Raw genomic sequence first — 17,233 nt, 5'->3', positions numbered from 1 at the left:
CGGATCCAGAACGAAGACGTTGGTCATGTCATTTAAAGTACAACTTCGTGTACAAGTAACTGTTGATGAGTAATGTGAATAATGATATTACTTGTGATTCGCTGTTAATGTTGGGATTTCCGTAGAGTGCTTGCCGCCGCTAATCACGTTTTCTTTTAACTGCTTAGTATTACATAAAGTTGATGCGAAACCTCTCCCTGTTGAACGTTGAACGACGTACAGCATGTGTTGCGTAAACCTTTTAGACAGCAAAGAACTTGTTTCCAATTGCCATACAACTTTATAAATCCATATACTGTCTCAAATATTTAATTGTGCCTAAGGATTACTGAACGATTTATGTGACAAAACTAGTTGTCCCATAACATTTGAAATGTCACTTATTGTAATTAAGTTTAGTTTACAAACGTTAAGGACTGTCTGATCTCTTCTGTACTATCGTGGTTGTACTTTACATCTGGACGGACTGTCATAAAGACCGGTGTTCTCTAGTAGTCTCTAGCAGTACCCATTGTGTATCTTACAACGACTGTACTGTGGAGGGTTGCGACTATGTGCAACACAGATATGCTATGTTGGTTGCATACATTCAGGTGCAGCCTACACGTTGGAATTCAGGGGTGACCCACTTTTTTTGCTGTCGAGTGTACATCTCCATCAAGCACCGTATAGTGCATGATGGAGGGCAACTTGTGCCACTACGAGTTATTTCCTTACCTGTTCCACTCGCAAAATGAGCAATGTATATGTCTCCGTACAGGCTCTACTTTCTTTTATATGCGGCATCCTTACGCGAAATATTCGTTGGCGGCAATAGAATCGTTCTGCAGTCAGCTTCAAACGCCTAAAAAGAATGTTCAAATGTGTGTGAAATCTTATCGGACTTAACTGCTAAGGTCATCAGTCCCTAAGCTTACACACTACGTAACCTAAATTATCCTAAGGACAAACACACACACCCATGCCCGAGGGAGGACGCGAACCTCTGCCAGGACCAGCCGCACAGTCCATGACTGCTGCACCCTAGACCACTTGGCTAATCCCGCGCAGCCTGAAACGCCTATTCAGTAAATATTCTCAATAGTGTGTCATGAAGAGAACGGTGTTTTGTCTCCAGGGATTCCCATTTGAGTTCACAAGGCATCTCCATAATAAAAGAGACCTTCAGACGCCGGCCGCTGTGGCCGAGCGGTTCTAGGCACTTCAGTCCGGAACCGCACTGCTGCTGCAGTCGCAGGTTCGAATCCTGCCTCGGGCATGGATGTGTGTGATGTCCTTAGGTTAGTTAGGTTTAAGTAGTTCTAAGTCTAGCGGACTGATGACCTCAGAAGTTAAGTCCCATAGTGCTTAGAGGCAGTTGAACCAGACCTTCAGGCCTCAAATCGATCAGCACTCCTCTGAATTTCTTCGATGTTTTCCTTTTAATCAGTGAGGATCCCAACATTCAAGCAGTACTCAGGAATTGGTCACACTTACTATTCTACACATGCTCAATCGCGTGAATGTAGTTCATATAGATGAACTACACGTCCCTTAAATTCCCCTGAGAAACTGAAGTCAAGTATTCAGCTTTGCTACAGTCCTTACGACTTTGTTCCACTTCGTATTGCTTTGCACTGTTATGCTTAGAAATTTAATCATCGTGACTGTCTCAGACAGCATACCAAATATTCGAACGTTAGAAGATTGTTTCTCCTACTCATCTTCATTAACTTAGTTTTCCTAAATTTAAAGCAAGCAGCCATTCATCACACCAACTAGACAGCGGCGGCTAATGTGTAAGATCACAAGAGCACATGAACACCCTAGCTTTCGATACCTTGCAGATTCATTGGTATTTTTCTTTGAATGCTGTTAAATGTAATATAAATGCTGCAATCTGAAAGATAATCCGCAAAACTTGGCATGAGAGTGGCGGGCGCACCTTCAGTTGTGCATGTTTTAACGTTCTTTTGCGCATGCGCAACCTGCATGATGTAATTGTCTTACGGGTCCAATACATAGGGATTTGATAAACGACGTGCACGGTTCACGATGTACACTTGCCACTCAATTAGAAGTTCACATCACTGCCACCAGATGGTAGCACACTGCGGCAGACTTTTATCCCCATTCACTCGGCATATATCCTGCTAGATGACAGCACACTCCTCAGGTATGCTGATTCACTCACTATACCGGATGATCAAAAAGTCAGTATAAATTTGAAAACTTAATAGACCACGTAATAATGTAGATAGAGAGGTAAAAACTGACTCACATGCTTGGAATGACATGGGGTTTTATTAGAACAATAAAAATGTTCACAAAGTGTCCGACAGATGGCGTGTGATTCTGGTTTTGTAACTGCTACCGTGACGGGTGAGAGGTACGCCGATATGTTACAGAATCGCATCATCCCCAGCCTGGCTGATAAACACCTGCCAGAACGTACGATGTTTATGCAGGATGGCGCTCCACCCCATATTGCCAGACGCATGAAAGATCTCTTGCGCACGTCGTTTGGTGATGATCGTGTGCTCAGCCGCCACTTTCGTCATGCTTGGCCTCCCAGGTCCCCAGACCTCAGTCCGCGCGATTATTGGCTTTGGGGTTACCTGAAGTCGCAAGTGTATCGTGATCGACCGACATCTCTAGGGATGCTGAAAGACAACATCCGACGGCAATGGCTCACCATAAATCCGGACATGCTTTACAGTGCTGTTCACAACATTATTCATCGACTACAGCTATTATTGAGGAATGTTGGTGGACATATTCAGCATTTTCTGTAAAGAACATCATGTTTGCTATGTCTTACTTTGTTATGCTAATTATTGCTATTCTGATCAGATGATGCGCCATCTGTCGGACATGTTTTGAACTTTTGTATTTTTTGGTTCTAATAAAACCCCATGTCATTCCAAGCATGTGTGTCAATTTGTACCTCTCTATCTACATTATTCCGTGATTTATTCAGTTTTCAAATTTTAAATTTATACTGACTTTTTGATCACCCGGTAAATTGTATTAAAGTACAGCAGAGTCCCGCTAATCCGAACTGCAGTAATCCGAACGTTCAGTTAATCCGTTCATGATAAATGTTAGTCTAAATACAGCTGTACACAAACACTATTTTAATTTAGACAGTACACTAAACATGTATTAGAAAAATTGGCAAGAAAACATTAAGTTTAAACAATACACAACAATGAAAGAAAAGTTGTCAAACTTACTAAAATACAGCGGAAATTTTATCCCTACTGTTCAGATGACAAAATATCAGTCATTGGTTTTTGGCGTAATGAAGACAGTCTGTTAGATGACGCATACTTGCGCCATCGTCTCATAAACATCAAATCAGTTGGTTTAGCAGTGGGCTGTTGCTCCAAATAATGTAGCTCGAGGTCAAGGGCTTCTGCTGCGTCACTGTTTGCCACCAGCTCTCCTTTGTCGCTTTCAGGCTGACTGGCACTTCCGTCACAGCAGTCCACTTCTTCCTGGTCTCGAATCACAGCAGCAACTAAATCAGCGCTTGTAAAGTTCTCCATACATGCCCCATCCGCTGCCATCCACTCATCTACGTCTCCTTCACAAGCTTCTTCACATCCAGGGATTGTATAATCTATAGTAGATTTTCCTCTTCATCTTCAACTAGGTTGTCCTCCAATTCAAGAGATGTCCACATTTCTCTCGACGATTTTCTCAGAGTATTCTCTGAAATATTCTGCCGTGTCTCAGCGGCCCAATAAACAACATCCTTCACATAGGCCTTTTTGTATTTCGTCCACTAAAGGAATGCTATCATCTTGGATCAGCATTCTTAAAAATTGTTTTATGTAAATCGGTTTTAATGTTTGCAACACGCCCAGGTCCTTCGGCTGTAGAAGTGGTGTAACATTAGGCGGCAAAAACTACGCCACAATTTCTCCATCACATAATTCCTCACTGCTGGGGTCTGGTTGCGATAATATACGGGCAGGGACTTCATGTTGACTGGAATACTCTCTTTCAAATTCTAAAGGTGGCAGGGGTAAAATACAGGGAGCGAAAGGCTATTTACAACTTGTACAGAAACCAGATGGCAGTTATAAGAGTTGAGGGACATGAAAGGGAAGCAGTGGTTGGGAAGGGAGTAAGACAGGGTTGTAGCCTCTCCCCGATGTTATTCAATCTCTATATTGAGCAAGCAGTAAAGGAAACAAAAGAAAAATTTGGAGTAGGTATTAAAATCCATGGAGAAGAAATAAAAACTTTGAGGTTCGCCAATGACATTGTAATTCTGTCAGAGACAGCAAAGGACTTGGAAGAGCAGTTGAACGGAATGGATGGTGTCTTGAAGGGAGGATATAAGATGAACATCAACAAAAGCAAAACGAGGATAATGGAATGTAGTCGAGTTAAGTTGGGTGATGCTGAGGGTATTAGATTAGGAAATGAGACACTTAAAGTAGTAAAGGAGTTTTGCTATTTGGGGAGCAAAATAACTGAAGATGGTCGAAGTAGAGAGGATATAAAATGTAGACTAGCAATGGCAAGGAAAGCGTTTCTGAAGAAGAGAAATTTGTTAACATCGAGTATAGATTTAAGTGTCAGGAAGTTATTTCTGAAAGTATTTGTATGGAGTGTTGCCATGTATGGAAGTGAAACATGGACGGTAAATAGTTTGGACAAGAAGAGAATAGAAGCTTTTGAAATGTGGTGCTACAGAAGAATGCTGAAGATTAGATGGGTAGATCACATTACTAATGATGAAGTATTGAATAGGATTGGAGAGAAGAGACGTTTGTGGCACAACTTGACGAGAAGAAGGGACTGGTTGGTAGGACATGTTCTGAGGCATCAAGGGATCACCAATTTAGCATTGGAGGGCAGCGTCGAGGGTAAAAATCGTAGAGGGAGACCAAGAGATGAATACACTAAGCAGATTCAGAAGGATGTAGGTTGCAGTAGGTACTGGGAGATGAAGAAGCTTGCACAGGATAGAGTAGCATGGAGAGCTGCATCAGACCAGTCTCAGGACTGAAGACCACAACAACAACAACAACGGGGTGAGATGGCGCGTTATCAATCAAAAGGATTGCACGGGGAGACAAATGATCTTCCTTAGAAAACCGTCAAACATAGGGAACAAACTGGCTGTGAAACCATTCTTTGAACAGCTTACCATTCATCCGTGCTTTTCTCTGGTTGCGATAATATACGATCAGGGACTTCATGTTGCAGTTTTTAAAAGCTCTGGGCCAGCAGATTTGCCGATCAGCGTTAAAGGCAGCTTGTGATTACCAGCAGCGTCGCAGCACGTTAATAAAGTCACACTATCTTTGTACATTTTAAAACCAGGAGCATGGTCTTCTGCTTTTGATGCCAGGCTTTTTGTTTACCAACGCCATAAAATTAAGGCCAGTCTCGTCAGCGTTATAAATTTGTTGGGGAGAATACTTTCCCTCTAGCCATTTTTTCAAACTCACCCAAGTATTCCTTCGCTGCATCACAGTCAGAAGTAAGCTTCTCTCCAGTAATTGTTAGCTGACGGATTCCATGACATTTTTTTGAATCTGTCCAACCAACCTGTACTCGCACTAAAAGACTCATCGCCATTCGTTAACTCGTTCAGGTAAACAGCCCTCTTCTAAACCAGTGCTCCACTTTGGAGTCCCTCTTTCTCTTTCCTGCGTAAACCAAAGGAAAAGAGCTTCATCCACTTTTTCGTACTGGGACTGTTTCCAAGTGTGCCGAATTTCGAATGTTTTTCCCGAAGGCGTTGCACAGGGCTGTTCAAGCTTCACTCGGTTCTTCTTCCAATCACAAATGGTTGCTTTACCAACACCCAGTTCCGTTGCCAGTTTAGTTACATTCTCGCCATTCTCTATCCGCTTCAAAGCATTCAGTTTTTCTTTGAGAGTTAACGTTGTATGTTTTCGTTTACTCATGACGAAAATACGTACACCACTACACCTGAACGAATACAGTACAACTGTTTACGAGTGCCAGCGATCGATAACTAACATAACCAATCGCTTTGTGAGCCAACTGGCAGTTCACTGACCTCAGTCACTACAAAGGTCTCAACAATGCACAATAGCAAGGGCAGGGAGTGTGAGTGAGCCATTGTTCCCACACTTGTTTCCGTTTGTTACCATGGGGTACTTACTTAATATGCTTGGTATACTTCATTCTAGAAACTCTTCGCCGTAATTCCGGCTAATCCGAACAAATCGGTAATCCTAACAAGATCCAGTCCCAAATAGTTTGGATTAACGGGACTCTACTGTATATGTTAAAGCTGTATTGACAGTAAACCTATTTGTCAGTTTCTGAATGAGCTAAAGTATACTAAGTTATGAATTTTATCATAGAGTAGGGTGACCAAATTATTTTCGGTGAAAACCGGGACACATTCCCCCGGGTGCCAATGGACACCTCATTACACATGTACCCAGGTTTCTTAATTTTAAATATTAATGTTTTGTTGATACATTTTGTTAACCCGATTATTATAACTAATAAGAGGATGCAAAAGATTGATATAATCCAGAGTATCTGTATAATTAATGACATTTAATAAACGTATACAGTAATAAAGAAATGTATTACGATTTTACAAAATTTTACAGCCATTCAACTTTTAATCAATTAATATTAACATGAGCTTTAATATTACTGAGCACTTGTAGATGGAATTGACTGTCCTTGGAGAAAAGGGTATTTTTCACTGCCTCCAGCCTTCTTGATCATGTCTTTGAGACACAGTGATAAAACTCAGCACAATCCATTTTGTAGTTGTACAGGATCTGCAGGATTACTTCAAGAGAGTCCACCTCCGTTCTGTTTCTTTCATCAGTCCACTGGATATTCTTGAACGAAAATATTATTTCCACATTGGAATTATGGGCTGGGATTGCAAAATTAATACCTTGCAATTATTACCAACTCAGAGTAATGCTTAAGACAGTCACAGCTTTAAAAAAAAACTCACCCACTTCTCATGACATTCCAATGGTGTTTTTTTTTCATCATTCCACTTGTGAAGACTTTCTTCAACAAAATTTGTCAATATGCCGAACTGATGGAATCATCGATTTCAGTCTCTTTACTCTCCAAATAAGAAACTGTCTCTTCTACACTTTCCCATTTTGGCACTCTCTTCAGTAACATACAATCAAACACCGGCGATGAGGGTAAATATGAGGCGCTCCACTTGCTGAGATATTCTACACAAGTGTCATAAAATTTGTTAACTTCTTCCCTAAAACTCCTTTCCGCTGCTTCTGATACTTCTGCTCTTTTAAGGACAGATTTAACATTAAAAGAAATGAACTGCTGTTCTCTCCTCTTAGTAAAAGTTTCCAGAGTATTTTTCAAAACATCATTTACCTCTATTACACTTTTCGTGCTTCCCACAATTTCCTTTATCTCATGCTGCAAAGTGAATGAACCATAAGTAGGCTTCACTTAAAGGGTTACTGAAAAACTGAACCAATATTTTGGGGGCTTTGTCTTCATTTAGGAAAAAATCTTTTAACGGTTCAAACAGGCGGATTACTCTTTCAACTGCTGGAAACAGTGATAACCAGCGAGTTTTCGAGTGACACATTACATTCACATATTCAGTTCCCACATAATCCCAGAACTCCTTAAGCCTCTCTGTTCTAACAGAGATGTTTGGTGATGTTTTACCGTGTGGTAGGCTAGTGTAAGCTCGGCTGCTCGAACTTTCGTCTCTTCACTTGACTGATGTTTCACAAAATAATATTGTAGAGTTTTACTGCAGCTCGGTGCACTGTATCTGTTAATGTGTTTCTTTGACCTAATGTGATCAACTATGTCGGAACGTCCACCATGACTTATACTAATAAAAGTTACATACGGAACACTCTGCTTCGTAATCAAAACGATCTTTCTTAATGAAATTCCATTCCCTGGAATAACAGTCACTGAACTTGCAGGCACGTTTCGGCATTGCGTTTCACAGTACTGCAGCAATAATACCACTAATATGAGAAAAAACTATTGCAGTTCTTTATCAGTAAACTCTTCCGGGCTAAATTGCCGTGGTCGATCTGTAGAACTTCTTCTCCCTGACGTTTCGTTCTCAACTACGGAGAACATCTTCCGAGGTGAGTCGACGACTATTGCAGTTCGTCTGAGAAAACATCAACTACTACACTGTTCTGACAATGAGTGTGTGAGTAAGCGGCGCGACAATCGGACGGTTTCATAGCTCTGTTACAATAATACAGCTTACTACTTGTTGGCCAAAGTACCGCTCAAAGTAAATTATTGCCTGAGTGTATCAATACTGATACTGTGATTACTAGTATGGGACAATGGAGGTTTTAGGCAAATAAGCTAAAATATATTAATTTCTTGTGTTGTATTTCCTCTAATATAGCGAAATCCCCAAAAAATTGAGAAAGTTTCACGAAATGTATTTAAAAACTGAATTCCGGGACTTTTGAGCGTCCCGAAACAAATTTTCGGGACACCAGAACACAGGAATGAAAACCGGGACAATCCCGGTTTTCTGGAAGGTTTGGTCACCCTACCCTAAGGGCTATCTTTGCCTCATTTGTATTCTAGTCAAGTGACCGTGTTGGTAGATATTACTATTTCAATTGAACCATTTCCACAAACGGCACATTGTGTTGCTTGTTTACTGTGCGGGAATCGGCTTTCATATGCAGTGTAAACATGAACTATTTTGAATCCCCTTTTAAACGCTAACAGATTAGTGAAGTGTGAGAACTTGTCGCGAGTCGTGCTTGGGTAGCTCAGTCGATAGAGCACTTGCCCGCGAAAGGCAAAGGTCCCGAGTTCGAGTCTCGGTCCAGCACACGGTTTTAATCTGCCAGGAAGTTTCATATCAGCACACACTCCGCTGCAGAGTGAAAATATCATTCTGGAAACATCCCCCAGGCTGTGGCTAAGCCGTTTCTCCGCAATATCCTTTCTTTTAGAAGTGATAGTTCTGTAAGATTCGCGGAAGAGCTTCTGTGAAGTTTGGAAGGTAGGAGACGAGGTACAGGCAGAATTGAAGGTGTGAGGAAGGGTCGTGAGTCATGCTTGGGTACCTCAGTCGGTAGAGCACTTGCCCGCGAAAGGCAAAGGTCCCGAGTTCGCGTCTCGGTCGGGCACACAGTTTTAATCTGCCAGCAAGTTTCATATCAGCGCACACTCCGCTGCAGAGTGTAAATCTAATTCTGGAAACATCCCCCAGGCTGTGGCTAAGCCATGTCTCCGCAATATCCTTTATTTCATGAGTGCTAGTTCTGCAAGGTTCGCAGGAGAGCTTCTGTAAAGTTTGGAAGGTAGGAGACGAGGTACTGGCAGAAGTAAAGCTGTGAGTACCGGGCGTGCGTCGTGCTTCGGTAGCTCAGTTGGTAGAGCACTTGCTCGCGAAAGGCAAAGGTCCCGAGTTCGCGTCTCGGTCGGGCACACAGTTTTAATCTGCCAGGAAGTTTCATATCAGCGCACACTCCGCTGCAGAGTGAAAATCTCATTCTGGAAACATCCCCCAGGCTGTGGCTAAGCCATGTCTCCGCAAAATCCTTTCTTTCAGGAGTGCTAGTTCTGCAAGGTTCGCAGGAGAGCTTCTGTAAAGTTTGGAAGGTAGGAGACGAGGTACTGGCAGAAGTAAAGCTGTGAGGACGGGGCGTGAGTCGTGCTTGGGTAGCTCAGTTGGCAGAGCACTTGCCCGCGAAGGGCAAAGGTCTCGAGTTCGAGTTTCGGTCGGGCACGCAGTTTTAATCTGCCAGGAAGTTTCAGATCAGTGCACACTCCACTGCAGAGTGAAAATCTCATTCTGGAAATTTCTTTGACATAAATATTTGACATATCAGCTTTGACAATGAAATATGATAGTGTAATACCGGCCTTAGACGTTCACAACTGTGTATTAATTTTGCAGGGGATCACATTCAGCATCTCCCATACATGTATTTCTCACCGTAGTTTCCATGGTGAGTAAATGGCAAGTCCACTTCAGCTCTTCGTTTGTGTAATTTCACTGCATTTCCTTTGAACTTATATGGACTACTTTTATCGGCGCCAGCCTGCACTTGTTGCGGTGATTGATATGTATCACCATACTGGACGTTCATCGCCGACGGATTTAAGTAGGTTTGGTATGTTCACTTTTCAGAAAACTGTGGCAGAGTGTTGTTCTTCGTTGGTGCAAGTGGGGCAGACTTGGAAATGGTATTGTGGCCGCGTTTCGCTTGTCTGTAGTATGCTACCGCCTGTAAGGCATTCCTAACCTCAATGATAACAGTACTGCCAACTTACAGAACAATGGCGCGAAATGTCGATTTTTAAATACGCTTCTGTTATGTCAAGGACACTACATGCGGCTTTCAAACAGGAGAGACCATACCCTAGAATAAGACAGGCTCCAGATCAGCAATACGTAGTAAACGATACAGAAACAAACACAGACACTGACCCGGATGCTATATCACATGTGGTGTCACCGCCAGACACCACACTTGCTAGGTGGTAGCCTTTAAGGGGCTCCGGAAAGGCTCAAAATCATGAAAAGTTCAATTTTTACTTTTTTGCGTTTTCTGAATCTGCAGACTATTACCTTTTAATAGATATATAATTTATTCAATTCCGAAGACTACAACTATTTTTAAATTTTTTTTTGAAATGTGTTGTACATGGGCGTGACCCACTGTGGTGCTGTTAAACTGCTGTCAAATGGTGTTATTATTAACGTCCGTGTTCATCAGGTACATTTTAGTGATGCGAGATAAAGTATGTGTTGTGGCTAACCTTTGATGGTTCAATATATATCGCTGGTGTGATTGTCGATTGTTTCATGTTTATTTACTCTGTCGTTATCTCGAAAATATTCGTAATTAATTCTGTTTCTTGAGTCTCTGTTTTGTTGAAGTATAATAATGAGTAAAAGTAAAGTTATTAGAAATCCTCTGAAGGCTTTTAAGAAAAGGAGAAATGTTGGAAAGCCAAAGGTATGTGTTATTACTGTAAACAATAAAGACGATAAGCAAGTGAGTGAACCTAACCTCTCAAGTACACCTGCCCATAGCAGTCAAAGTGGGAAAGAAAATACTTCACAGAAGAAGCTTGGTTCAATGAGTGAAAACTATGAATGTTTTATGGGCGGATCGGATGTGAATGAAATATTTGATATGTCGGTTCTCAAAGGAATTTTTTCAAACTGTGTAAGATGTATTCATTGTAGTGAAGTTGGTCTGGAACTCTCCGTAATAAAGCACGTAGGACTTGCTAGTGAAATACAACTGAAATGTGATAAGTGTTCATACATGACCACCTTTTGGAACAGTGTTGCAGTAACTGCAACTGAAGAAAATGGTAGCAAAATCTACGAACACAACAACGAGCGATGCTTGCTTTAGATAAGAAACGCCTTCGGGCTGCAGACAGGGCTGTAAAGAGTCTAGAAATACAAGCAAGAGTAAACAGGAGGAGGAACAAGAGGAAGCTGGAGGAGTAGTTTGCAGAGGATGAAGATAATCCATCCTATGGACCTGGAATGCACTAAAAAGTTAATCCAATCTTTGTCACTCGATTCCCAAAACTTTTATTTTCTCATACTAATTACATGTTTTCTAAGGATCTTCCAAACATATTTGTTTCAAACTTTCAGTAAATGTTACACAGTACCTTCTGCATAATTTAACACAGCCTTTTTCCAAAAAACTGTATATTTTTGAATATATAAATAAAAAATTGCAAAAAAATGTTGTGAATTTTCATTACAATTGAAAGAAAATCATCTTTAATAACTGAACTAAAATTTTGTAAAATCCCTGTGTAAAGTTGTAGCCCATATTCCAATAAATAATCTGTAAAAAGTTCAACTTCCTACCTCAAATTCTTTGTGAGGAAAGATGTAATTTATAAGCGTTATTTTAACATTGCAAGTATAGGGCGTTCCGGAGCCCCTTAAATCGGCCGCGGTCCGTTAGTGTACGTCGGACCCGCATGTCGCCTCTATCAGTGATTGCAGACCGAGCGCAGCCACACGGCAGGTCTAGAGAGACTCCCTAGCACTCGCCCCAGTTGTACAGCCGACTTTGCTAGCGATGGTTCACTGACTACATACGCTCTCATTTGCCGAGACGATAGTTAGCATAGCCTTCAGCTACGTCATTTGCTACGACCTAGCAAGGCGCCATTATCAGTTACTATTGATATTATGAGTCATGTACCGTCAAGAGCGACGCTCATCATTAATGTATTAAAGTTAAGTATTCCACCAGCTACGTCCGTTTTCCTAAAGTCTAGTTTCCTTGTCCTGTTCCAAACCTCACGCCAGCCTGCGTGAGCTAAAACGCGTGCCTTTTGGCTTCCTCTAATAATACGGTGTTGACTCTCCTGCCAACCCACAACATCACACACGGGAAATGAAGCAAGATACACATACAAACATAGTAAAAGTAAGCTAAGATTTTCCAGCACTAAATGGAATCAGTCTATCTCTCTATGCACTTGGTTCTTATACCATTTCATAATATGTGACATTTTTTCTTCTTTTGCTGCATCAGATATGATTGGTTCGAACTTTTACCGAGCCATCGCACCTGATGCAGCAGACTATGACGTTTTAAAGCAACTCGCAATCTCCGCTGTTACCGTTAGTTGGAAAACACATTGAAACATACTTAATCAATATATTATTAATCAAGTATTAGCAGAGCCAAGCCACATTTGTAACATGAATATGAACCTGGTATCTGTTCTTTTGGACACGTCCGGAAGAACAGATACCACCTTCATACAGATAAGGCTTGCCGGCCAATGATCTTCTACAGTGCGGATGCACTAACATTGCTCAAACTCTTACAGAAATCGGTAGACTGACTGCTGCGAGTAATGAGTATTCTGGACAGGGTCACTAAAAATGTAGCGTTAGTTGGAGGTGTGGGTCTCGCAGGGAGCGTGCCAGAAATAAGTCCCTGCAGTCGCACTGCCCTCTGTGTCCTCGATGGCTCAGTCGGATAGAGTGTCACGTAAGCGGGAGATACTGGGTTTGGGTCCTGGACGGGGCACATATTTTCTACTGTCCCCATTGATATTTATCAACGCCTGTAAGTAGCTAATGGTCTGGATTTCATTGTAATTTCACGTTTGTAACAGGTCCATACCAAACACACAGAATGTTTAAAGGAAAGAATAGGCACGTCACTCGGCCAACAGCGGCCTCCTGCAGACCGACGCTTAAGGCACACCAAATACAAATCGACATCGAGAGAGTGGCCCTGTCGTATGGCACTCGCGGTGTATACGCTGAAATTAAATGTAAAAAATACGGCTTCTTTAGTGGGCGTCGCTCTACTGCAGTGTCACACATGACGAATAATTAGGAAAACAGTAGAACGTCTGTGTAGGGCCATGTATTTACCTACGATTGTCACTTGGCTGAATGTGTATAAGGCTGTGTGGCATCGTGCAAACACACATATATCATCACAGTAGCTGTGTATCTCTAACAAAGACGGCGTTTGTCCTCACATCGGTGACGATTAAAACGATTTCGCCCCCGGGTGGGCTCGAACCACCAACCTTTCGGTTAAAAGCTGAACGCGCTAGACCATTGCGCCACGGAAGCCGTCGTTTCCACTACCTTCTGCTCTGTTTATCAATGCAACTCGTATACCTTCTGCAGGTATCTCTCAGAATGGTAGCATCTGCTTACGCCTCTTCACGTGGATCACGTGCATGCACACTGTAGCGAGGCTCATAAACCAATGACATCGCCAAGCACGACATTTTATTACAAAATGCATACAAAACAGTGTTCAGCCTACGTATTAAGAAAACCTCTGAGGAAAGTAAAATACCTGTCATAGGCTGTAGAGCTTCCCTTTCATTCAGTGTAGTGCCATGTGTTAGATGCTGCTCGAGCTTATTCTTTCCTTTCTTATTATTCTCATCTCTTATTTCTTTGATTCAGCACAATTTTAATTTAAAATGCATCCACAACCTATTACATCTCTTATTTATTATCGTTATATAAGCTAGCAACAAATTTAAACAAAGCTGCATACATACATTCGCACTTTTTTAGACTTCTATTCTTTTATGCTATCGTTTTGTAAAATTCTCAAAAAATGTACTAGTAATGAAACAGTAAAACTGAATTTGTGCGATGTAACATGTAAAATCACAAAATGTATGACTTGCTATATAATAAGAGGCAGAGAGTCTTTACTTCCAAAATAAATAAAGCCATGTTATGGTATGTTAACTGGGGACCTAGAAACGACGGAGATGCTCCGTCCCCGCCGCAGCCGCAGTGGTCCACAACCCCACGACGACTACCGCAGTCCACTTCACCCCTCCGCCGCCCCACACCGAACCCAGGGTTATTGTACGATTCGGCCCCCGGTGGACCCCCCAGGGAACGTCTCACACCAGACGAGTGTAACACCAAATGTTTGCGTGGTAGAGTAATTCTGGTGTACGTGTACGTGGAGACAGTGTTTGCGCAGCAATCGCCGACACAGTGTAGCTGAGGCGGAATAAGGGGAACCAGCCAGCATTCGTCAAGGCAGATGGAAAACCGCCTAACAACCATCCACAGACTGGCCGGCTCACCGGACCCTGACACAGATCCGCCGGGCGGATTCGTGCCGGGGACCAGGCGCTCCTTCCCGCCCGGAAAACCGTGCGTTAGACGGCACGGCCAACCGGGCGGGCAATGAAGCCCTACTAATATCATAGATGGGAAAGCAACTCTTGTCTGTTTCGCTTTCACGACTATACAGCTGAACCGCTTTTGATAGGTTTGATATGGAGATTGCTTGAACTCTAAGGAAGACTAGAGGCTACTTTAAAAAGTTGTATCTTTTTTAGTATTGTAAACATTTTTAAATATGGTTTACGTCAGTGGCATGCAGGTGACGTTGCTACGATGGTCTCCGACCGTTAGTGTCTATAGATTTTTCCATGGCTGTGCAAATCTAAGGGTTTGTCCGTTTCACGATAATTCCCGCAAACGTGACGCCATTCTGACGTGACGCCCAATATCAACGACAGCATGAACGGCTGTTGACTTTCATTAGCATTCGATACAAGTCTCACACAAGATTCCATGCGGGCGCACCTGAGATTTACAAAAACACGTCATTCTTGGAATGATTTACTATTATTATTGCTATTAGCCGGCCGTTGTGACCGAGCGGTTCTAGGCGCTTCAGTCCGGAACGAAGCGGCTGCTACGGTCGCAGGTTCGAATCCTGCCTCGGGCATGTATGTGTGTGCTCTCCTTAGGTTAGTTAGGTTTAAGTAGTTATAAGTTCTAGGGGACTGATGACCTCAGATGTTGTTTTCGTTTTATTAGAGTCATTTGAACCATTTTTTGAATTATTGTTATAGTAAAATGTCATGTAATCATTTATCGACGGCTGGCCGGAGTTGCCGTGCGGTTCTAGGCGCTACAGTCTGGAGCCGAGCGACCGCTACGGTCGCAGGTTCGAATCCTGCCTCGGGCATGGATGTGTGTGATGTCCTTAGGTTAGTTAGGTTTAATTAGTTCTAAGTTCTAGGCGACTGATGACCTCAGATGTTAAGTCCCATTGTGCTCAGAGCCATTTGTCGACGGTTAATGCCTTCATATAAGAGTGGACTCTTAGGAGTAGTTGTTGTCGTGAGTATTTTAGAAATTAAGAATGAAACACGCTTGTTTTGTTATCTGCAGTTTGTCGCTTCAAGATAACAGGGCACTGAAAATTTATCACAAACATGTCACCACTGTCATTAAATCTCAGTTAATAACGTGTCAACGATATAACCGTTCAAGAGAGAATAAGATAACAAAGACACGAGACATAAATGGCACAATGAAGTGTAAGTATATTGGATAAAGTTGTAGTTCATGGAGTCGAAAAATGTGGGTTCGTATCCTGCCAGATGCATTTTTTTTTTCGTGTTATTAGAGTTCTTAACACGGTCCGGGACTATCTTATGAATGTAATAATGATTCGATATTCGATGTTATTTACATACCATTGATTTGAGAACGAAAGAGGAAATAAATATTTGTCGATTTCCGAGTGTGTGGTTAGCCAGCAACCTAAGAGTACAGCATTAAATGCCACGACTAAAACGAACTAAAGTAAAATTCTTGTTTTTTTTTTCTTCTCACAAACATTACTTTATTTCCGTATTTTTGGCGAATTCCGAGTGTGTAGTTAGGCAGTAACCTAAGAGGACAGCTTAAATTGCGGCGATTGAATCGAGGAGCAATAACATTCGTATTGTTCCTTGTCACAAAGTCGACAGCCGATCTTGCGGTCGTCGATATTCCGCGTGACATCAAAATGACGTCACGTTTGCGGGAATTATTGTGAAACGATCTTTACCCCAAATTCAATGTTGATTGAAGTGTTGAGTGCTATTGACAAGGGATTTTAAATTGATTCCGTATTTCTAGATTTCCAGAACGCTTTTGACACTGTCCCACACAAGCGGCTTGTAGTGAAATTGCGTTCTTATGGAATATCGTCAGTTATGTGACTGGATTTGTGATTTCCTGTCAGAGAGGTCACAGTTCGTAGTAATTTACGGAAAGTTATCGAGTAAAACAGAAGTGATTTCTGGCGTACCCCAGGGTTGTGATATAGGCCCTTTACTGTTCCTTATCTATATAAACGACTTGGGAGACAATCTGAGCAGCCGTCTTAGGTTGTTTGCAGATGACGCTGTCATTTACCGGCTAGTAAAGTATCTAAAGATAACAACAAATTGCAAAACGATTTAGAAAAGATATCTGTCTGGTGCAAAAATTGGCTATTGATCCTAAATAATGAAAAGTGTGAAGTCATCCACATGAGTGCTAAAACTAATGTGTTAAACTTCGGTTACGCGATAAATCAGTCAAATCTAAAGGCCGTAAATAACTAAATGCCTAAGAATTAGAATTACGAACAACTTAAAATGGAAGGAAGACGTAGAAAATATTGTGGGAAACGCTAACCAAAGCCTGCGTTTTATTGGCAGAACACTTAGAAATTGTAGCAGATGTATCAAATAGACTGCCTACACTACGCTTGTCCGTCCTCTTTTAGAGTATTGTTGTACGGTCTGGGATCCTTACCAGATATGATTAAAGCCATCGGCACACGGACCGTGCTGTCGAACGTCAACGTGGAGCGTGCCAAGTTCAACGTGCTGCCGAACGCTCAGGGACGATGCGACTCGTACACACGGTACGTGGGCCCCAACGTGGTATACGCGACCGCAACACACTCCAGCGGCAGTT

General features: G+C 42.1%; 1 protein-coding gene and 1 non-coding gene across 2 annotated transcripts in view; one reads left to right on the top strand and one right to left on the bottom strand.

Moving 5' to 3' along the window:
• The window catches only part of LOC126426514 (U4/U6 small nuclear ribonucleoprotein Prp31-like), a 171,953-nt gene that overhangs the window by 36,015 nt on the left and 118,705 nt on the right, over positions 1 to 17,233 (top strand). The window lies entirely within an intron of this gene.
• Positions 13,506 to 13,579, bottom strand: Trnak-uuu (transfer RNA lysine (anticodon UUU)). The gene has a single exon. It is a non-coding gene; the product is annotated as a tRNA-Lys (tRNA).

This window comes from Schistocerca serialis, chromosome 11 (assembly GCF_023864345.2).
Source record: "Schistocerca serialis cubense isolate TAMUIC-IGC-003099 chromosome 11, iqSchSeri2.2, whole genome shotgun sequence".
Classification (NCBI taxonomy): domain Eukaryota; kingdom Metazoa; phylum Arthropoda; class Insecta; order Orthoptera; family Acrididae; genus Schistocerca; species Schistocerca serialis.
Note: the sequence above shows the minus strand (reverse complement) of the source record. Positions and strands in the feature narration are given on the sequence as shown.